This window comes from Osmia lignaria, unplaced genomic scaffold (assembly GCF_051020975.1).
Source record: "Osmia lignaria lignaria isolate PbOS001 unplaced genomic scaffold, iyOsmLign1 scaffold0005, whole genome shotgun sequence".
Classification (NCBI taxonomy): Eukaryota; Metazoa; Arthropoda; class Insecta; order Hymenoptera; family Megachilidae; genus Osmia; species Osmia lignaria.
Genome location: NW_027478162.1, coordinates 24,329,750 through 24,353,758, shown reverse-complemented (window position 1 = coordinate 24,353,758; position 24,009 = coordinate 24,329,750).

Genomic DNA, 24,009 nt, shown 5'->3' with positions numbered 1-24,009 from the left:
GGCCTGACGGACATATTTCGAGATATTTCTTCTTCTTGTTGTTCTTCTTCTGCACAGCTAAGCTGGAAGTGGCATTTGCAGCGCACAATAGTGCAGAGTTATCTCAAAGAAAGGGGCCACGGTGTTTCTGTATCTCTATTATGTTGGTGCGGCTTCGGAACTTTTAAATATCTTGATACATCTCGAGAACTACGCATCTGATCAAAAAATATCATAGAAGATAAAAAGTAGGAAACTTAATTCTCTACAAAAAAGGTCTCTTAACATTTCGCCATAGCTCGCTTCGTTTCCGAGATATTTGCAGATTTATCTCAAGGGAAGGGGCCTGTCGGACATATTTCGAGATATTTCTTCTTCTTGTTGTTCTTCTTCTGCACAGCTAAGCTGGAAGTGGCATTTGTGGCTCGCACTAGTGCAGAGTTATCTCAAAGAAAGGGGCCACGGTGTTTCTGTATCTCTATTATGTTGGTGCGGCTTCGGAACTTTTAAATATCTCGATATATCTCGAAAACTACGCTTCTGATCAAAAAATATCATAGAACATAAATTGTAGGAAACATAATTCTCTACAAAAAACGTCTCTTAACATTTTGCCATAGCTCGCTTCGTTTCCGAGATATTTGCAGATTCAGCTCAAAGGAACGGGCCTGACGGACATATTTCGAGATACTTCTTCTTCTTGTTGTTCTTCCTCTGCACAGCTAAGCTGGAAGTGGCATTTGCAGCTCGCAATAGTGCAGAGTTATCTCAAAGAAAGGGGCCACGGTGTTTCTGTATCTCTATTATGTTGGTGCGGCTTCGGAACTTTTAAATATCTTGATATATCTCGAGAACTACGCATCTGATCAAAAAATATCATAGAACATAAAAAGTAGGAAACTTAATTCTCTACAAAAAAGGTATCTTAACATTTTGCCATAGCTCGCTTCGTTTCCGAGATATTTGCAGATATATCTCAAGGGAAGGGGCCTGCCGGACATATTTCGAGATATTTCTTCTTCTTGTTGCTCTTCTTCTGCACAGCTAAGCTGGAAGTGGCATTTACAGCTCGCAAGAGTGCAGAGTTATCTCAAAGAAAGGGGCCACGGTGTTTCTGTATCTCTATTATGTTGGTGCTGCTTCGGAACTTTTAAATATCTTGAGATATCTCGAGAACTACGCATCTGATCAAAAAATATCGTAGAACATGAAAAGTAGGAAACTTAATTCTCTACAAAAAAGGTCTCTTAACATTTTGCCATAGCTCTCTTCGTTTCCGAGATATTTGCAGATTTATCTCAAGGGAAGGGGCCTGACGGACATATTTCGAGATATTTCTTCTTCTTGTTGTTCTTCTTCTGCACAGCTAAGCTGGAAGTGGCATTTGCAGCTCGCAATAGTGCAGAGTTATCTCAAAGAAAGGGGCCACGGTGTTTCTGTATCTCTATTATGTTGGTGCGGCTTCGGAACTTTTAAATATCTTGATATATCTCGAGAACTACGCATCTGATCAAAAAATATCATAGAACATAAAAAGTAGGAAACTTAATTCTCTACAAAAAAGGTCTCTTAACATTTTGCCATAGCTCGCTTCGTTTCCGAGATATTTGCAGATATATCTCAAGGGAAGGGGCCTGCCGGACATATTTCGAGATATTTCTTCTTCTTATTGTTCTTCTTCTGCACAGCTAAGCTGGAAGTGGCATTTACAGCTCGCAATAGTGCAGAGTTATCTCAAAGAAAGGGGCCACGGTGTTTCTGTATCTCTATTATGTTGGTGCGGCTTCGGAACTTTTAAATATCTTGATATATCTCGAGAACTACGCATCTGATCAAAAAATATCATAGAACATAAAAAGTAGGAAACTTAATTCTCTACAAAAAAGGTCTCTCAACATTTTGCCATAGCTCGCTTCGTTTCCGAGATATTTGCAGATTTATCTCAAGGGAAGGGTCCTGATGGACATATTTCGAGATATTTCTTCTTCTTGTTGTTCTTCTTCTGCACAGCTAAACTGGAAGTGGCATTTCCAGCTCGCAATCGTGCAGAGTTATCTCAATGAAAGGGGCCACGGTGTTTCTGTATCTCTATTATGTTGGTGCGGCTTCGGAACTTTTAAATATCTCGATATATCTCGAAAACTACGCTTCTGATCAAAAAATATCATAGAACATAAATTGTAGGAAACATAATTCACTACAAAAAACGTCTCTTAACATTTTGCCATAGCTCGCTTCGTTTCCGAGATATTTGCAGATTCAGCTCAAAGGAACGGGCCTGACGGACATATTTCGAGATACTTCTTCTTCTTGTTGTTCTTCCTCTGCACAGCTAAGCTGGAAGTGGCATTTGCAGCTCGCAATAGTGCAGAGTTATCTCAAAGAAAGGGGCCACGGTGTTTCTGTATCTCTATTATGTTGGTGCGGCTTCGGAACTTTTAAATATCTTGATATATCTCGAGAACTACGCATCTGATCAAAAAATATCATAGAACATAAAAAGTAGGACACTTAATTCTCTACAAAAAAGGTCTCTTAACATTTTGCCATAGCTCGCTTCGTTCCCGAGATATTTGCAGATTTATCTCAAGGGAAGGGGCCTGACGGACATATTTCGAGATATTTCTTCTTCTTGTTGTTCTTCTTCTGCACAGCTAAGCTGGAGGTGGCATTTGCGGCTCGCACTAGTGCAGAGTTATCTCAAAGAAAGGGGCCACGGTGTTTCTGTATCTCTATTATGTTGGTGCGGCTTCGGAACTTTTAAATATCTCGATATATCTCGAGAACTACGCGTCTGATCGAAAAATATCATAGAACATAAAAAGTAGGAAACTTAATTCTCTACAAAAAAGGTCTCTTAACATTTTGCCATAGCTCGCTTCGTTTCCGAGATATTTGCAGATTTATTTCAAGGGAATGGGCCTGACGGACATATTTCGAGATATTTCTTCTTCCTGTTGTTCTTCTTCTGCACAGCTAAGCTGGAAGTGGCATTTGCGGCTCGCACTAGTGCAGAGTTATCTCAAAGAAAGGAGCCACGGTGTTTCTGTATCTCTATTATCTTGGTGCGGCTTCGGAACTTTTAAATATCTCGATATATCTCGAAAACTACGCTTCTGATCGAAAAATATCATAGAACATAAATTGTAGGAAACATAATTCTCTACAAAAAACGTCTGTTAACATTTTGCCATAGCTCGCTTCGTTTCCCAGATATTTGCAGATTCAGTTCAAAGGAACGGGCCTGACGGACATATTTCGAGATACTTCTTCTTCTTGTTGTTCTTCCTCTGCACAGCTAAGCTGGAAGTGGCATTTGCAGCTCGCAATAGTGCAGAGTTATCTCAAAGGAAGGGGCCACGGTGTTTCTGTATCTCTATTATGTTGGTGCGGCTTCGGAACTTTTAAGTATCTTGATATATCTCGAGAACTACGCATCTGATCAAAAAATATCATAGAACATAAAAAGTAGGAAACTTAATTCTCTACAAAAAAGGTCTTTTAACACTTTGCCATAGCTCGCTTCGTTTCCGAGATATTTGCAGATTTATCTCAAGGGAAGGGGCCTGACGGACATATTTCGAGATATTTCTTCTTCTTGTTGTTCTTCTTCTGCACAGCTAAGCTGGAAGTGGCATTTGCAGCTCGCACTAGTGCAGAGTTATCTCAAAGAAAGGGGCCACGGTGTTTCTGTATCTCTATTATGTTGGTGCGGCTTCGGAACTTTTAAATATCTCGATATATCTCGAAAACTACGCTTCTGATCAAAAAATATCATAGAACATAAATTGTAGGAAACATAATTCTCTACAAAAAAGGTCTCTTAACATTTTGTCATAGCTCGCTTCGTTTCCGAGATATTTGCAGATATATCTCAAGGGAAGGGGCCTGACGGACATATTTCGAGATATTGCTTCTTCTTGTTGTTCTTCTTCTGCACAGCTAAGCTGGAAGTGGCATTTGCAGCTCGCAATCGTGCAGAGTTATCTCTAAGAAAGGGGCCACGGTGTTTCTGTATCTCTATTATGTTGGTGCGGCTTCGGAACTTTTAAATATCTTGATATATCTCGAGAACCACGCATCTGATCAAAAAATATCATAGAACATAAAAAGTAGGAAACTTAATTCTCTACAAAAAAGGTCTCTTAACATTTCGCCATAGCTCGCTTCGTTTCCGAGATATTTGCAGATTTATCTCAAGGGAAGGGGCCAGACGGACATATTTCGAGATATTTCTTCTTCTTGTTGTTCTTCTTCTGCACAGCTAAGCTGGAAGTGGCATTTGCGGCTCGCACTAGTGCAGAGTTATCTCAAAGAAAGGGGCCACGGTGTTTCTGTATCTCTATTATGTTGGTGCTGCTTCGGAACTTTTAAATATCTTGAGATATCTCGAGAACTACGCATCTGATCAAAAAATATCGTAGAACATGAAAAGTAGGAAACTTAATTCTCTACAAAAAAGGTCTCTTAACATTTTGCCATAGCTCTCTTCGTTTCCGAGATATTTGCAGATTTATCTCAAGGGAAGGGGCCTGACGGACATATTTCGAGATATTTCTTCTTCTTGTTGTTCTTCTTCTGCACAGCTAAGCTGGAAGTGGCATTTGCAGCTCGCAATAGTGCAGAGTTATCTCAAAGAAAGGGGCCACGGTGTTTCTGTATCTCTATTATGTTGGTGCGGCTTCGGAACTTTTAAATATCTTGATATATCTCGAGAACTACGCATCTGATCAAAAAATATCATAGAACATAAAAAGTAGGAAACTTAATTCTCTACAAAAAAGGTCTCTTAACATTTTGCCATAGCTCGCTTCGTTTCCGAGATATTTGCAGATATATCTCAAGGGAAGGGGCCTGCCGGACATATTTCGAGATATTTCTTCTTCTTGTTGTTCTTCTTCTGCACAGCTAAGCTGGAAGTGGCATTTACAGCTCGCAATAGTGCAGAGTTATCTCAAAGAAAGGGGCCACGGTGTTTCTGTATCTCTATTATGTTGGTGCTGCTTCGGAACTTTTAAATATCTTGATATATCTCGAGAACTACGCATCTGATCAAAAAATATCATAGAACATAAAAAGTAGGAAACTTAATTCTCTACAAAAAAGGTCTCTCAACATTTTGCCATAGCTCGCTTCGTTTCCGAGATATTTGCAGATTTATCTCAAGGGAAGGGTCCTGATGGACATATTTCGAGATATTTCTTCTTCTTGTTGTTCTTCTTCTGCACAGCTAAACTGGAAGTGGCATTTCCAGCTCGCAATCGTGCAGAGTTATCTCAATGAAAGGGGCCACGGTGTTTCTGTATCTCTATTATGTTGGTGCGGCTTCGGAACTTTTAAATATCTCGATATATCTCGAAAACTACGCTTCTGATCAAAAAATATCATAGAACATAAATTGTAGGAAACATAATTCACTACAAAAAACGTCTCTTAACATTTTGCCATAGCTCGCTTCGTTTCCGAGATATTTGCAGATTCAGCTCAAAGGAACGGGCCTGACGGACATATTTCGAGATACTTCTTCTTCTTGTTGTTCTTCCTCTGCACAGCTAAGCTGGAAGTGGCATTTGCAGCTCGCAATAGTGCAGAGTTATCTCAAAGAAAGGGGCCACGGTGTTTCTGTATCTCTATTATGTTGGTGCGGCTTCGGAACTTTTAAATATCTTGATATATCTCGAGAACTACGCATCTGATCAAAAAATATCATAGAACATAAAAAGTAGGACACTTAATTCTCTACAAAAAAGGTCTCTTAACATTTTGCCATAGCTCGCTTCGTTCCCGAGATATTTGCAGATTTATCTCAAGGGAAGGGGCCTGACGGACATATTTCGAGATATTTCTTCTTCTTGTTGTTCTTCTTCTGCACAGCTAAGCGGGAGGTGGCATTTGCGGCTCGCACTAGTGCAGAGTTATCTCAAAGAAAGGGGCCACGGTGTTTCTGTATCTCTATTATGTTGGTGCGGCTTCGGAACTTTTAAATATCTCGATATATCTCGAGAACTACGCGTCTGATCGAAAAATATCATAGAACATAAAAAGTAGGAAACTTAATTCTCTACAAAAAAGGTCTCTTAACATTTTGCCATAGCTCGCTTCGTTTCCGAGATATTTGCAGATTTATTTCAAGGGAATGGGCCTGACGGACATATTTCGAGATATTTCTTCTTCCTGTTGTTCTTCTTCTGCACAGCTAAGCTGGAAGTGGCATTTGCGGCTCGCACTAGTGCAGAGTTATCTCAAAGAAAGGAGCCACGGTGTTTCTGTATCTCTATTATCTTGGTGCGGCTTCGGAACTTTTAAATATCTCGATATATCTCGAAAACTACGCTTCTGATCGAAAAATATCATAGAACATAAATTGTAGGAAACATAATTCTCTACAAAAAACGTCTGTTAACATTTTGCCATAGCTCGCTTCGTTTCCCAGATATTTGCAGATTCAGTTCAAAGGAACGGGCCTGACGGACATATTTCGAGATACTTCTTCTTCTTGTTGTTCTTCCTCTGCACAGCTAAGCTGGAAGTGGCATTTGCAGCTCGCAATAGTGCAGAGTTATCTCAAAGGAAGGGGCCACGGTGTTTCTGTATCTCTATTATGTTGGTGCGGCTTCGGAACTTTTAAGTATCTTGATATATCTCGAGAACTACGCATCTGATCAAAAAATATCATAGAACATAAAAAGTAGGAAACTTAATTCTCTACAAAAAAGGTCTTTTAACACTTTGCCATAGCTCGCTTCGTTTCCGAGATATTTGCAGATTTATCTCAAGGGAAGGGGCCTGACGGACATATTTCGAGATATTTCTTCTTCTTGTTGTTCTTCTTCTGCACAGCTAAGCTGGAAGTGGCATTTGCAGCTCGCACTAGTGCAGAGTTATCTCAAAGAAAGGGGCCACGGTGTTTCTGTATCTCTATTATGTTGGTGCGGCTTCGGAACTTTTAAATATCTCGATATATCTCGAAAACTACGCTTCTGATCAAAAAATATCATAGAACATAAATTGTAGGAAACATAATTCTCTACAAAAAAGGTCTCTTAACATTTTGTCATAGCTCGCTTCGTTTCCGAGATATTTGCAGATATATCTCAAGGGAAGGGGCCTGACGGACATATTTCGAGATATTGCTTCTTCTTGTTGTTCTTCTTCTGCACAGCTAAGCTGGAAGTGGCATTTGCAGCTCGCAATCGTGCAGAGTTATCTCTAAGAAAGGGGCCACGGTGTTTCTGTATCTCTATTATGTTGGTGCGGCTTCGGAACTTTTAAATATCTTGATATATCTCGAGAACCACGCATCTGATCAAAAAATATCATAGAACATAAAAAGTAGGAAACTTAATTCTCTACAAAAAAGGTCTCTTAACATTTCGCCATAGCTCGCTTCGTTTCCGAGATATTTGCAGATTTATCTCAAGGGAAGGGGCCAGACGGACATATTTCGAGATATTTCTTCTTCTTGTTGTTCTTCTTCTGCACAGCTAAGCTGGAAGTGGCATTTGCGGCTCGCACTAGTGCAGAGTTATCTCAAAGAAAGGGGCCACGGTGTTTCTGTATCCCTATTATGTTGGTGCGGCGTCGGAACTTTTAAATATCTCGATATATCTCGAAAACTACGCTTCTGATCAAAAAATATCATAGAACATAAATTGTAGGAAACATAATTCTCTATAAAAAACGTCTCTTAACATTTTGCCATAGCTCGCTTCGTTTCCGAGATATTTGCAGATTCAGCTCAAAGGAACTGGCCTGACGGACATATTTCGAGATATTTCTTCTTCTTGTTGTTCTTCCTCTGCACAGCTAAGCTGGAAGTGGCATTTACAGCGCGCAATAGTGCAGAGTTATCTCAAAGAAAGGGGCCACGGTGTTTCTGTATCTCTATTATGTTGGTGCGGCTTCGGAACTTTTAAATATCTTGATATATCTCGAGAACTACGCATCTGATCAAAAAATATCATAGAACATAAAAAGTAGGAAGCTTAATTCTCTACAAAAGAGGTCTCTTAACATTTTGCCATAGCTCGCTTCGTTTCCGAGATATTTGCAGATTTATCTCAAGGGAAGGGGCCTAACGGACATATTTCGAGATATTTCTTCTTCTTGTTGTTCTTCTTCTGCACAGCTAAGCTGGAAGTGGCATTTGCAGCTCGCAATAGTGCAGAGTTATCTCAAAGAAAGGGGCCACGGTGTTTCTGTATCTCTATTATGTTGGTGCGGCTTCGGAACTTTTAAATATCTTGATATATCTCGTGAACTACGCATCTGATCAAAAAATATCATAGAACATAAAAAGTAGGAAACTTAATTCTCTACAAAAAAGGTCTCTTAACATTTTGCCATAGCTCGCTTCGTTTCCGAGATATTTGCAGATTTATCTCAAGGGAAGGGGCCAGACGGACATATTTCGAGATATTTCTTCTTCTTGTTGTTCTTCCTCTGCACAGCTAAGCTGGAAGTGGCATTTGCAGCTCGCAATAGTGCAGAGTTATCTCAAAGAAAGGGGCCACGGTGTTTCTGTATCTCTATTATGTTGGTGCGGCTTCGGAACTTTTAAATATCTTGATATATCTCGAGAACTACGCATCTGATCAAAAAATATCATAGAACATAAAAAGTAGGAAACTTAATTCTCTACAAAAAAGGTCTCTTAACATTTCGCCATAGCTCGCTTCGTTTCCGAGATATTTGCAGATTTATCTCAAGGGAAGGGGCCTGACGGACATATTTCGAGATATTTCTTGTTCTTGTTGTTCTTCTTCTGCACAGCTAAGCTGGAAGTGGCATTTGCGGCTCGCACTAGTGCAGAGTTATCTCAAAGAAAGGGGCCACGGTGTTTCTGTATCTCTATTATGTTGGTGCGGTTTCGGAACTTTTAAATATCTTGATATATCTCGAGAGCTACGCGTCTGATCAAAAAATATCATAGAACATAAAAAGTAGGAAACATGATTCTCTACAAAAAAGGTCTCTTAACATTTTGCCATAGCTCGCTTCGTTTCCGAGATATTTGCAGATGTATCTCAAGGGAAGGGGCCTGACGGACATATTTCGAGATATTGCTTCTTCTTGTTGTTCTTCTGCACAGCTAAGCTGGAAGTGGCATTTGCAGCTCGCAATAGTGCATAGTTATCTGAAAGAAAGGGGCCACGGTGTTTCTGTATCTCTATTATGTTGGTGCGGCTTCGGAACTTTTAAATATCTTGATATATCTCGAGAACTACGCATCTAATCAAAAAATATCATAGAACATAAAAAGTAGGAAACTTAATTCTCTACAAAAAACGTCTCTTAACATTTTGTCATAGCTCGCTTCGTTTCCGAGATATTTGCAGATATATCTCAAGGGAAGGGGCCTGACGGACATATTTCGAGATATTTCTTCTTCTTGTTGTTCTTCTTCTGCACAGCTAAGCTGGAAGTGGCATTTGCGGCTCGCACTAGTGCAGGGTTATCTCAAAGAAAGGGGCCACGGTGTTTCTGTATCCCTATTATGTTGGTGCGGCTTCGGAACTTTTAAATATCTCGATATATCTCGAAAACTACGCTTCTGATCAAAAAATATCATAGAACATAAATTGTAGGAAACATAATTCTCTATAAAAAACGTCTCTTAACATTTTGCCATAGCTCGCTTCGTTTCCGAGATATTTGCAGATTTATCTCAAGGGAAGGGGCCTGACGGACATATTTCGAGATATTTCTTCTTCTTGTTGTTCTTCTTCTGCACAGCTAAGCTGGAAGTGGCATTTGCGGCTCGCACTAGTGCAGAGCTATCTCAAAGAAAGGGGCCACGGTGTTTCTGTATCTCTATTATGTTGGTGCGGCTTCGGAACTTTTAAATATCTCGATATATCTCGAAAACTACGCTTCTGATCAAAAAATATCATAGAACATAAATTGTAGGAAACTTAATTCTCTACAAAAAAGGTCTCTTAACATTTTGCCATAGCTCTCTTCGTTTCCGAGATATTTGCAGATTTATCTCAAGGGAAGGGGCCTGACGGACATATTTCGAGATATTTCTTCTTCTTGTTGTTCTTCTGCACAGCTAAGCTGGAAGTGGCATTTGCAGCTCGCAATAGTGCATAGTTATCTGAAAGAAAGGGGCCACGGTGTTTCTGTATCTCTATTATGTTGGTGCGGCTTCGGAACTTTTAAATATCTTGATATATCTCGAGAACTACGCATCTGATCAAAAAATAGCATAGAACATAAGAAGTAGGAAACTTAATTCTCTACAAAAAAGGTCTCTTAACATTTTGCCATAGCTCGCTTCGTTCCCGAGATATTTGCAGATTTATCTCAAGGGAAGGGGCCTGACGGACATATTTCGAGATATTTCTTCTTCTTGTTGTTCTTCTTCTGCACAGCTAAGCTGGAGGTGGCATTTGCGGCTCGCACTAGTGCAGAGTTATCTCAAAGAAAGGGGCCACGGTGTTTCTGTATCTCTATTATGTTGGTGCGGCTTCGGAACTTTTAAATATCTCGATATATCTCGAGAACTACGCGTCTGATCGAAAAATATCATAGAACATAAAAAGTAGGAAACTTAATTCTCTACAAAAAAGGTCTCTTAACATTTTGCCATAGCTCGCTTCGTTTCCGAGATATTTGCAGATTTATTTCAAGGGAATGGGCCTGACGGACATATTTCGAGATATTTCTTCTTCCTGTTGTTCTTCTTCTGCACAGCTAAGCTGGAAGTGGCATTTGCGGCTCGCACTAGTGCAGAGTTATCTCAAAGAAAGGAGCCACGGTGTTTCTGTATCTCTATTATCTTGGTGCGGCTTCGGAACTTTTAAATATCTCGATATATCTCGAAAACTACGCTTCTGATCGAAAAATATCATAGAACATAAATTGTAGGAAACATAATTCTCTACAAAAAACGTCTGTTAACATTTTGCCATAGCTCGCTTCGTTTCCCAGATATTTGCAGATTCAGTTCAAAGGAACGGGCCTGACGGACATATTTCGAGATACTTCTTCTTCTTGTTGTTCTTCCTCTGCACAGCTAAGCTGGAAGTGGCATTTGCAGCTCGCAATAGTGCAGAGTTATCTCAAAGGAAGGGGCCACGGTGTTTCTGTATCTCTATTATGTTGGTGCGGCTTCGGAACTTTTAAGTATCTTGATATATCTCGAGAACTACGCATCTGATCAAAAAATATCATAGAACATAAAAAGTAGGAAACTTAATTCTCTACAAAAAAGGTCTCTTAACACTTTGCCATAGCTCGCTTCGTTTCCGAGATATTTGCAGATTTATCTCAAGGGAAGGGGCCTGACGGACATATTTCGAGATATTTCTTCTTCTTGTTGTTCTTCTTCTGCACAGCTAAGCTGGAAGTGGCATTTGCAGCTCGCACTAGTGCAGAGTTATCTCAAAGAAAGGGGCCACGGTGTTTCTGTATCTCTATTATGTTGGTGCGGCTTCGGAACTTTTAAATATCTCGATATATCTCGAAAACTACGCTTCTGATCAAAAAATATCATAGAACATAAATTGTAGGAAACATAATTCTCTACAAAAAAGGTCTCTTAACATTTTGTCATAGCTCGCTTCGTTTCCGAGATATTTGCAGATATATCTCAAGGGAAGGGGCCTGACGGACATATTTCGAGATATTGCTTCTTCTTGTTGTTCTTCTTCTGCACAGCTAAGCTGGAAGTGGCATTTGCAGCTCGCAATCGTGCAGAGTTATCTCTAAGAAAGGGGCCACGGTGTTTCTGTATCTCTATTATGTTGGTGCGGCTTCGGAACTTTTAAATATCTTGATATATCTCGAGAACCACGCATCTGATCAAAAAATATCATAGAACATAAAAAGTAGGAAACTTAATTCTCTACAAAAAAGGTCTCTTAACATTTCGCCATAGCTCGCTTCGTTTCCGAGATATTTGCAGATTTATCTCAAGGGAAGGGGCCAGACGGACATATTTCGAGATATTTCTTCTTCTTGTTGTTCTTCTTCTGCACAGCTAAGCTGGAAGTGGCATTTGCGGCTCGCACTAGTGCAGAGTTATCTCAAAGAAAGGGGCCACGGTGTTTCTGTATCTCTATTATGTTGGTGCGGCTTCGGAACTTTTAAATATCTTGATATATCTCGTGAACTACGCATCTGATCAAAAAATATCATAGAACATAAAAAGTAGGAAACTTAATTCTCTACAAAAAAGGTCTCTTAACATTTTGCCATAGCTCGCTTCGTTTCCGAGATATTTGCAGATTTATCTCAAGGGAAGGGGCCAGACGGACATATTTCGAGATATTTCTTCTTCTTGTTGTTCTTCCTCTGCACAGCTAAGCTGGAAGTGGCATTTGCAGCTCGCAATAGTGCAGAGTTATCTCAAAGAAAGGGGCCACGGTGTTTCTGTATCTCTATTATGTTGGTGCGGCTTCGGAACTTTTAAATATCTTGATATATCTCGAGAACTACGCATCTGATCAAAAAATATCATAGAACATAAAAAGTAGGAAACTTAATTCTCTACAAAAAAGGTCTCTTAACATTTCGCCATAGCTCGCTTCGTTTCCGAGATATTTGCAGATTTATCTCAAGGGAAGGGGCCAGACGGACATATTTCGAGATGTTTCTTCTTCTTGTTGTTCTTCTTCTGCACAGCTAAGCTGGAACTGGCATTTGCGGCTCGCACTAGTGCAGAGTTATCTCAAAGAAAGGGGCCACGGTGTTTCTGTATCTCTATTATGTTGGTGCGGCTTCGGAACTTTTAAATATCTTGATATATCTCGAGAACTACGCATCTGATCAAAAAATATCATAGAACATAAAAAGTAGGAAACTTAATTCTCTACAAAAAAGGTCTCTTAACATTTCGCCATAGCTCGCTTCGTTTCCGAGATATTTGCAGATTTATCTCAAGGGAAGGGGCCTGACGGACATATTTCGAGATATTTCTTGTTCTTGTTGTTCTTCTTCTGCACAGCTAAGCTGGAAGTGGCATTTGCGGCTCGCACTAGTGCAGAGTTATCTCAAAGAAAGGGGCCACGGTGTTTCTGTATCTCTATTATGTTGGTGCGGTTTCGGAACTTTTAAATATCTTGATATATCTCGAGAGCTACGCGTCTGATCAAAAAATATCATAGAACATAAAAAGTAGGAAACATGATTCTCTACAAAAAAGGTCTCTTAACATTTTGCCATAGCTCGCTTCGTTTCCGAGATATTTGCAGATGTATCTCAAGGGAAGGGGCCTGACGGACATATTTCGAGATATTGCTTCTTCTTGTTGTTCTTCTGCACAGCTAAGCTGGAAGTGGCATTTGCAGCTCGCAATAGTGCATAGTTATCTGAAAGAAAGGGGCCACGGTGTTTCTGTATCTCTATTATGTTGGTGCGGCTTCGGAACTTTTAAATATCTTGATATATCTCGAGAACTACGCATCTAATCAAAAAATATCATAGAACATAAAAAGTAGGAAACTTAATTCTCTACAAAAAACGTCTCTTAACATTTTGTCATAGCTCGCTTCGTTTCCGAGATATTTGCAGATATATCTCAAGGGAAGGGGCCTGACGGACATATTTCGAGATATTTCTTCTTCTTGTTGTTCTTCTTCTGCACAGCTAAGCTGGAAGTGGCATTTGCGGCTCGCACTAGTGCAGGGTTATCTCAAAGAAAGGGGCCACGGTGTTTCTGTATCCCTATTATGTTGGTGCGGCTTCGGAACTTTTAAATATCTCGATATATCTCGAAAACTACGCTTCTGATCAAAAAATATCATAGAACATAAATTGTAGGAAACATAATTCTCTATAAAAAACGTCTCTTAACATTTTGCCATAGCTCGCTTCGTTTCCGAGATATTTGCAGATTTATCTCAAGGGAAGGGGCCTGACGGACATATTTCGAGATATTTCTTCTTCTTGTTGTTCTTCTTCTGCACAGCTAAGCTGGAAGTGGCATTTGCGGCTCGCACTAGTGCAGAGCTATCTCAAAGAAAGGGGCCACGGTGTTTCTGTATCTCTATTATGTTGGTGCGGCTTCGGAACTTTTAAATATCTCGATATATCTCGAAAACTACGCTTCTGATCAAAAAATATCATAGAACATAAATTGTAGGAAACATAATTCTCTATAAAAAACGTCTCTTAACATTTTGCCATAGCTCGCTTCGTTTCCGAGATATTTGCAGATTTATCTCAAGGGAAGGGGCCTGACGGACATATTTCGAGATATTTCTTCTTCTTGTTGTTCTTCTTCTGCACAGCTAAGCTGGAAGTGGCATTTGCGGCTCGCACTAGTGCAGAGCTATCTCAAAGAAAGGGGCCACGGTGTTTCTGTATCTCTATTATGTTGGTGCGGCTTCGGAACTTTTAAATATCTCGATATATCTCGAAAACTACGCTTCTGATCAAAAAATATCATAGAACATAAATTGTAGGAAACTTAATTCTCTACAAAAAAGGTCTCTTAACATTTTGCCATAGCTCTCTTCGTTTCCGAGATATTTGCAGATTTATCTCAAGGGAAGGGGCCTGACGGACATATTTCGAGATATTTCTTCTTCTTGTTGTTCTTCTGCACAGCTAAGCTGGAAGTGGCATTTGCAGCTCGCAATAGTGCATAGTTATCTGAAAGAAAGGGGCCACGGTGTTTCTGTATCTCTATTATGTTGGTGCGGCTTCGGAACTTTTAAATATCTTGATATATCTCGAGAACTACGCATCTGATCAAAAAATAGCATAGAACATAAGAAGTAGGAAACTTAATTCTCTACAAAAAAGGTCTCTTAACATTTTGCCATAGCTCGCTTCGTTTCCGAGATATTTGCAGATTTATCTCAAGGGAAGGGGCCTGACGGACATATTTCGAGATATTTCTTCTTCTTGTTGTTCTTCTTCTGCACAGCTAAACTGGAAGTGGCATTTCCAGCTCGCAGTAGTGCAGAGTTATCTCAAAGAGAGGGGCCACGGTGTTTCTGTATCTCTATTATGTTGGTGCGGCTTCGGAACTTTTAAATATCTCGATATATCTCGAAAACTACGCTTCTGATCAAAAAATATCATAGAACATAAATTGTAGGAAACATAATTCTCTACAAAAAAGGTCTCTTAACATTTTGCCATAGCTCGCTTCGTTTCCGAGATATTTGCAGATATATCTCAAGGGAAGGGGCCAGACGGACATATTTCGAGATATTTCTTCTTCTTGTTGTTCTTCTTCTGCACAGCTAAGCTGGAACTGGCATTTGCGGCTCGCACTAGTGCAGAGTTATCTGAAAGAAAGGCGCCACGGTGTTTCTGTATCTCTATTATGTTGGTGCGGCTTCGGAACTTTTAAATATCTCGATGTATCTCGAAAACTACGCTTCTGATCAAAAAATATCATAGAACATAAATTGTAGGAAGCATAATTCTCTACAAAAAAGGTCTCTTAACATTTTGCCATAGCTCGCTTCGTTTCCGAGATATTTGCAGATATATCTCAAGGGAAGGGGCCTGACGGACATATTTCGAGATATTTCTTCTTCTTGTTGTTCTTCTTCTGCACAGCTAAGCTGGAAGTGGCATTTGCGGCTCGCACTAGTGCAGAGTTATCTCAAAGAAAGGGGCCACGGTGTTTCTGTATCTCTATTATGTTGGTGCGGCTTCGGAACTTTTAAATATCTCGATATATCTCGAGAACTACGCATCTGATCAAAAAATATCATAGAACATAAAAAGTAGGAAACTTAATTCTCTACAAAAAAGGTCTCTTAACATTTCGCCATAGCTCGCTTCGTTTCCGAGATATTTGCAGATTTATCTCAAGGGAAGGGGCCTGACGGACATATTTCGAGATATTTCTTCTTCTTGTTGTCCTTCTTCTGCACAGCTAAGCTGGAAGTGGCATTTACAGCTCGCAATCGTGCAGAGTTATCTCAAAGAAAGGGGCCACGGTGTTTCTGTATCTCTATTATGTTGGTGCGGCTTCGGAACTTTTAAATATCTTGATATATCTCGAGAACTACGCATCTGATCAAAAAATATCATAGAACATAAAAAGTAGGAAACTTAATTCTCTACAAAAAAGGTCTCTTAACATTTCGCCATAGCTCGCTTCGTTTCCGAGATATTTGCAGATTTATCTCAAGGGAAGGGGCCTGACGGACATATTTCGAGATATTTCTTCTTCTTGTTGTTCTTCTTCTGCACAGCTAAGCTGGAAGTGGCATTTGCGGCTCGCACTAGTGCAGGGTTATCTCAAAGAAAGGGGCCACGGTGTTTCTGTATCCCTATTATGTTGGTGCGGCTTCGGAACTTTTAAATATCTCGATATATCTCGAAAACTACGCTTCTGATCAAAAAATATCATTGAACATAAATTGTAGGAAACATAATTCTCTATAAAAAACGTCTCTTAACATTTTGACATAGCTCGCTTCGTTTCCGAGATATTTGCAGATTTATCTCAAGGGAAGGGGCCTGACGGACATATTTCGAGATATTTCTTGTTCTTGTTGTTCTTCTTCTGCACAGCTAAGCTGGAAGTGGCATTTGCGGCTCGCACTAGTGCAGAGTTATCTCAAAGAAAGGGGCCACGGTGTTTCTGTATCTCTATTATGTTGGTGCGGTTTCGGAACTTTTAAATATCTTGATATATCTCGAGAGCTACGCGTCTGATCAAAAAATATCATAGAACATAAAAAGTAGGAAACATGATTCTCTACAAAAAAGGTCTCTTAACATTTTGCCATAGCTCGCTTCGTTTCCGAGATATTTGCAGATGTATCTCAAGGGAAGGGGCCTGACGGACATATTTCGAGATATTGCTTCTTCTTGTTGTTCTTCTGCACAGCTAAGCTGGAAGTGGCATTTGCAGCTCGCAATAGTGCATAGTTATCTGAAAGAAAGGGGCCACGGTGTTTCTGTATCTCTATTATGTTGGTGCGGCTTCGGAACTTTTAAATATCTTGATATATCTCGAGAACTACGCATCTAATCAAAAAATATCATAGAACATAAAAAGTAGGAAACTTAATTCTCTACAAAAAACGTCTCTTAACATTTTGTGATAGCTCGCTTCGTTTCCGAGATATTTGCAGATATATCTCAAGGGAAGGGGCCTGACGGACATATTTCGAGATATTTCTTCTTCTTGTTGTTCTTCTTCTGCACAGCTAAGCTGGAAGTGGCATTTGCGGCTCGCACTAGTGCAGGGTTATCTCAAAGAAAGGGGCCACGGTGTTTCTGTATCCCTATTATGTTGGTGCGGCTTCGGAACTTTTAAATATCTCGATATATCTCGAAAACTACGCTTCTGATCAAAAAATATCATAGAACATAAATTGTAGGAAACATAATTCTCTATAAAAAACGTCTCTTAACATTTTGCCATAGCTCGCTTCGTTTCCGAGATATTTGCAGATTTATCTCAAGGGAAGGGGCCTGACGGACATATTTCGAGATATTTCTTCTTCTTGTTGTTCTTCTTCTGCACAGCTAAACTGGAAGTGGCATTTCCAGCTCGCAGTAGTGCAGAGTTGTCTCAAAGAGAGGGGCCACGGTGTTTCTGTATCTCTATTATGTTGGTGCGGCTTCGGAACTTTTAAATATCTCGATATATCTCGAAAACTACGCTTCTGATCAAAAAATATCATAGAACATAAATTGTAGGAAACATAATTCTCTACAAAAAAGGTCTCTTAACATTTTGCCATAGCTCGCTTCGTTTCCGAGATATTTGCAGATATATCTCAAGGGAAGGGGGCTGACGGACATATTTCGAGATATGTCTTCTTCTTGTTGTTCTTCTTCTGCACAGCTAAGCTGGAAGTGGCATTTACAGCTCGCAATAGTGCAGAGTTATCTCAAAGAAAGGGGCCACGGTGTTTCTGTATCTCTATTATGTTGGTGCGGCTTCGGAACTTTTAAATATCTTGATATATCTCGAGAACTACGCATCTGATCAAAAAATATCATAGAACATAAAACGTAGGAAACTTAATTCTCTACAAAAAAGGTCTCTCAACATTTTGCCATAGCTCGCTTCGTTTCCGAGATATTTGCAGATTTATCTCAAGGGAAGGGGCCTGACGGACATATTTCGAGATATTTCTTCTTCTTGTTGTTCTTCTTCTGCACAGCTAAGCTGGAAGTGGCATTTGCGGCTCGCACTAGTGCAGAGTTATCTCAAAGAAAGGGGCCACGGTGTTTCTGTATCTCTATTATGTTGGTGCGGCTTTGGAACTTTTAAATATCTCGATATATCTCGAAAACTACGCTTCTGACCAAAAAATATCATAGAACATAAATTGTACGAAACATAATTCTCTACAAAAAAGGTCTCTTAACATTTTGCCATAGCTCGCTTCGTTTCCGAGATATTTGCAGATATATCTCAAGGGAAGGGGCCTGACGGACATATTTCGAGATATTTCTTCTTCTTGTTGTTCTTCTTCTGCACAGCTAAGCTGGAAGTGGCATTTACAGCTCGCAATAGTGCAGAGTTATCTCAAAGAAAGGGGCCACGGTGTTTCTGTATCTCTATTATGTTGGTGCGGCTTCGGAACTTTTAAATATCTCGATATATCTCGAAAACTACGCTTCTGATCAAAAAATATCATAGAACATAAATTGTAGGAAACATAATTCTCTACAAAAAAGGTCTCTTAACATTTTGCCATAGCTCGCTTCGTTTCCGAGATATTTGCAGATATATCTCAAGGGAAGGGGCCTGACGGACATATTTCGAGATATTTCTTCTTCTTGTTGTTCTTCTTCTGCACAGCTAAGCTGGAAGTGGCATTTACAGCTCGCAATAGTGCAGAGTTATCTCAAAGAAAGGGGCCACGGTGTTTCTGTATCTCTATTATGTTGGTGCGGCTTCGGAACTTTTAAATATCTTGATATATCTCGAGAACTACGCATCAGATCAAAAAATATCACAGAACATAAAAAGTAGGAAACTTAATTCTCTACACAAAAGGTCTCTTAACATTTGGCCATAGCTCTCTTCGTTTCCGAGATATTTGCAGATTTATCTCAAGGGAAGGGGCCTGACGGACATATTTCGAGATATTTCTTCTTCTTGATGTTCTTCTTCTGCACAGCTAAGCTGGAAGTGGCATTTGCAGCTCGCAATAGTGCAGAGTTATCTCAAAGAAAGGGGCCACGGTGTTTCTGTATCTCTATTATTTTGGTGCGGCTTCGGAACTTTTAAATATCTCGATATATCTCGAAAACTACGCTTCTGATCAAAAAATATCATAGAACATAAAAAGTAGGAAACTTAATTCTCTACACAAAAGGTCTCTCAACATTTTGCCATAGCTCTCTTCGTTTCCGAGATATTTGCAGATTTATCTCAAGGGAAGGGGCCTGACGGACATATTTCGAGATATTTCTTCTTCCTGTTGTTCTTCTTCTGCACAGCTAAGCTGGAAGTGGCATTTACAGCTCGCAATACTGCAGAGTTATCTCAAAGAAAGGGGCCACGGTGTTTCTGTATCCCTATTATGTTGGTGCGGCTTCGGAACTTTTAAATATCTCGATATATCTCGAAAACTACGCTTCTGATCAAAAAATATCATAGAACATAAATTGTAGGAAACATAATTCTCTACAAAAAACGTCTCTTAACATTTTGCCATAGCTCGCTTCGTTTCCGAGATATTTGCAGATTCAGCTCAAAGGAACTGGCCTGACGGACATATTTCGAGATATTTCTTCTTCTTGTTGTTCTTCCTCTGCACAGCTAAGCTGGAAGTGGCATTTGCAGCTCGCAATAGTGCAGAGTTATCTCAAAGAAAGGGGCCACGGTGTTTCTGTATCTCTATTATGTTGGTGCGGCTTTGGAACTTTTAAATATCTCGATATATCTCGAAAACTACGCTTCTGATCAAAAAATATCATAGAACATAAATTGTAGGAAACATAATTCTCTACAAAAAAGGTCTCTTAACATTTTGCCATAGCTCGCTTCGTTTCCGAGATATTTGCAGATATATCTCAAGGGAAGGGGCCTGACGGACATATTTCGAGATATTTCTTCTTCTTGTTGTTCTTCTTCTGCACAGCTAAGCTGGAAGTGGCATTTACAGCTCGCAATAGTGCAGAGTTATCTCAAAGAAAGGGGCCACGGTGTTTCTGTATCTCTATTGTGTTGGTGCGGCTTCGGAACTTTTAAATATCTTGATATATCTCGAGAACTACGCATCAGATCAAAAAATATCATAGAACGTAAAAAGTAGGAAACTTAATTCTCTACAAAAAAGGTCTCTTAACATTTTGCCATAGCTCTCTTCGTTTCCGAGATATTTGCAGATTTATCTCAAGGGAAGGGGCCTGACGGACATATTTCGAGATATTTCTTCTTCTTGATGTTCTTCTTCTGCACAGCTAAGCTGGAAGTGGCATTTGCGGCTCGCACTAGTGCAGAGTTATCTCAAAGAAAGGGGCCACGGTGTTTCTGTATCTCTATTATGTTGGTGCGGCTTTGGAACTTTTAAATATCTCGATATATCTCGAAAACTACGCTTCTGACCAAAAGATATCATAGAACATAAATTGTACGAAACATAATTCTCTACAAAAAAGGTCTCTTAACATTTTGCCATAGCTCGCTTCGTTTCCGAGATATTTGCAGATATATCTCAAGGGAAGGGGCCTGGCGGACATATTTCGAGATATTTCTTCTTCTTGTTGTTCTTCTTCTGCACAGCTAAGCTGGAAGTGGCATTTACAGCTCGCAATAGTGCAGAGTTATCTCAAAGAAAGGGGCCACGGTGTTTCTGTATCTCTATTATGTTGGTGCGGCTTCGGAACCTTTAAATATCTCGATATATCTCGAAAACTACGCTTCTGATCAAAAAATATCATAGAACATAAATTGTAGGAAACATAATTCTCTACAAAAAAGGTCTCTTAACATTTTGCCATAGCTCGCTTCGTTTCCGAGATATTTGCAGATATATCTCAAGGGAAGGGGCCTGACGGACATATTTCGAGATATTTCTTCTTCTTGTTGTTCTTCTTCTGCACAGCTAAGCTGGAAGTGGCATTTACAGCTCGCAATAGTGCAGAGTTATCTCAAAGAAAGGGGCCACGGTGTTTCTGTATCTCTATTATGTTGGTGCGGCTTCGGAACTTTTAAATATCTTGATATATCTCGAGAACTACGCATCAGATCAAAAAATATCATAGAACATAAAAAGTAGGAAACTTAATTCTCTACACAAAAGGTCTCTTAACATTTTGCCATAGCTCTCTTCGTTTCCGAGATATTTGCAGATTTATCTCAAGGGAAGGGGCCTGACGGACATATTTCGAGATATTTCTTCTTCTTGTTGTTCTTCTTCTGCACAGCTAAGCTGGAAGTGGCATTTACAGCTCGCAATACTGCAGAGTTATCTCAAAGAAAGGGGCCACGGTGTTTCTGTATCCCTATTATGTTGGTGCGGCTTCGGAACTTTTAAATATCTCGATATATCTCGAAAACTACGCTTCTGATCAAAAAATATCATAGAACATAAATTGTAGGAAACATAATTCTCTACAAAAAACGTCTCTTAACATTTTGCCATAGCTCGCTTCGTTTCCGAGATATTTGCAGATTCAGCTCAAAGGAACTGGCCTGACGGACATATTTCGAGATATTTCTTCTTCTTGTTGTTCTTCCTCTGCACAGCTAAGCTGGAAGTGGCATTTGCAGCTCGCAATAGTGCAGAGTTATCTCAAAGAAAGGGGCCACGGTGTTTCTGTATCTCTATTATGTTGGTGCGGCTTTGGAACTTTTAAATATCTCGATATATCTTGAAAACTACGCTTCTGATCAAAAAATATCATAGAACATAAATTGTAGGAAACATAATTCTCTACAAAAAAGGTCTCTTAACATTTTGCCATAGCTCGCTTCGTTTCCGAGATATTTGCAGATATATCTCAAGGGAAGGGGCCTGACGGACATATTTCGAGATATGTCTTCTTCTTGTTGTTCTTCTTCTGCACAGCTAAGCTGGAAGTGGCATTTACAGCTCGCAATAGTGCAGAGTTATCTCAAAGAAAGGGGCCACGGTGTTTCTGTATCTCTATTGTGTTGGTGCGGCTTCGGAACTTTTAAATATCTTGATATATCTCGAGAACTACGCATCAGATCAAAAAATATCATAGAACGTAAAAAGTAGGAAACTTAATTCTCTACAAAAAAGGTCTCTTATCATTTTGCCATAGCTCTCTTCGTTTCCGAGATATTTGCAGATTTATCTCAAGGGAAGGGGCCTGACGGACATATTTCGAGATATTTCTTCTTCTTGATGTTCTTCTTTTGCACAGCTAAGCTGGAAGTGGCATTTGCAGCTCGCAATAGTGCAGAGTTATCTCAAAGAAAGGGGCCACGGTGTTTCTGTATCTCTATTATGTTGGTGCGGCTTCGGAACTTTTAAATATCTTGATATATCTCGAGAACTACGCATCTGATCAAAAAATATCATAGAACATAAAACGTAGGAAACTTAATTCTCTACAAAAAAGGTCTCTCAACATTTTGCCATAGCTCGCTTCGTTTCCGAGATATTTGCAGATTTATCTCAAGGGAAGGGGCCTGACGGACATATTTCGAGATATTTCTTCTTCTTGTTGTTCTTCTTCTGCACAGCTAAGCTGGAAGTGGCATTTGCGGCTCGCACTAGTGCAGAGTTATCTCAAAGAAAGGGGCCACGGTGTTTCTGTATCTCTATTATGTTGGTGCGGCTTTGGAACTTTTAAATATCTCGATATATCTCGAAAACTACGCTTCTGACCAAAAGATATCATAGAACATAAATTGTACGAAACATAATTCTCTACAAAAAAGGTCTCTTAACATTTTGCCATAGCTCGCTTCGTTTCCGAGATATTTGCAGATATATCTCAAGGGAAGGGGCCTGACGGACATATTTCGAGATATTTCTTCTTCTTGTTGTTCTTCTTCTGCACAGCTAAGCTGGAAGTGGCATTTACAGCTCGCAATAGTGCAGAGTTATCTCAAAGAAAGGGGCCACGGTGTTTCTGTATCTCTATTATGTTGGTGCGGCTTCGGAACCTTTAAATATCTCGATATATCTCGAAAACTACGCATCTGATCAAAAAATATCATAGAACATAAAACGTAGGAAACTTAATTCTCTACAAAAAACGTCTCTTAACATTTTGCCATAGCTCGCTTCGTTTCCGAGATATTTGCAGATATATCTCAAGGGAAGGGGCCTGACGGACATATTTCGAGATATTTCTTCTTCTTGTTGTTCTTCTTCTGCACAGCTAAGCTGGAAGTGGCATTTACAGCTCGCAATAGTGCAGAGTTATCTCAAAGAAAGGGGCCACGGTGTTTCTGTATCTCTATTATGTTGGTGCGGCTTCGGAACTTTTAAATATCTTGATATATCTCGAGAACTACGCATCAGATCAAAAAATATCATAGAACATAAAAAGTAGGAAACTTAATTCTCTACACAAAAGGTCTCTTAACATTTTGCCATAGCTCTCTTCGTTTCCGAGATATTTGCAGATTTATCTCAAGGGAAGGGGCCTGACGGACATATTTCGAGATATGTCTTCTTCTTGTTGTTCTTCTTCTGCACAGCTAAGCTGGAAGTGGCATTTACAGCTCGCAATAGTGCAGAGTTATCTCAAAGAAAGGGGCCACGGTGTTTCTGTATCTCTATTATGTTGGTGCGGCTTCGGAACTTTTAAATATCTTGATATATCTCGAGAACTACGCATCTGATCAAAAAATATCATAGAACATAAAACGTAGGAAACTTAATTCTCTACAAAAAAGGTCTCTCAACATTTTGCCATAGCTCGCTTCGTTTCCGAGATATTTGCAGATTTATCTCAAGGGAAGGGGCCTGACGGACATATTTCGAGATATTTCTTCTTCTTGTTGTTCTTCTTCTGCACAGCTAAGCTGGAAGTGGCATTTGCGGCTCGCACTAGTGCAGAGTTATCTCAAAGAAAGGGGCCACGGTGTTTCTGTATCTCTATTATGTTGGTGCGGCTTTGGAACTTTTAAATATCTCGATATATCTCGAAAACTACGCT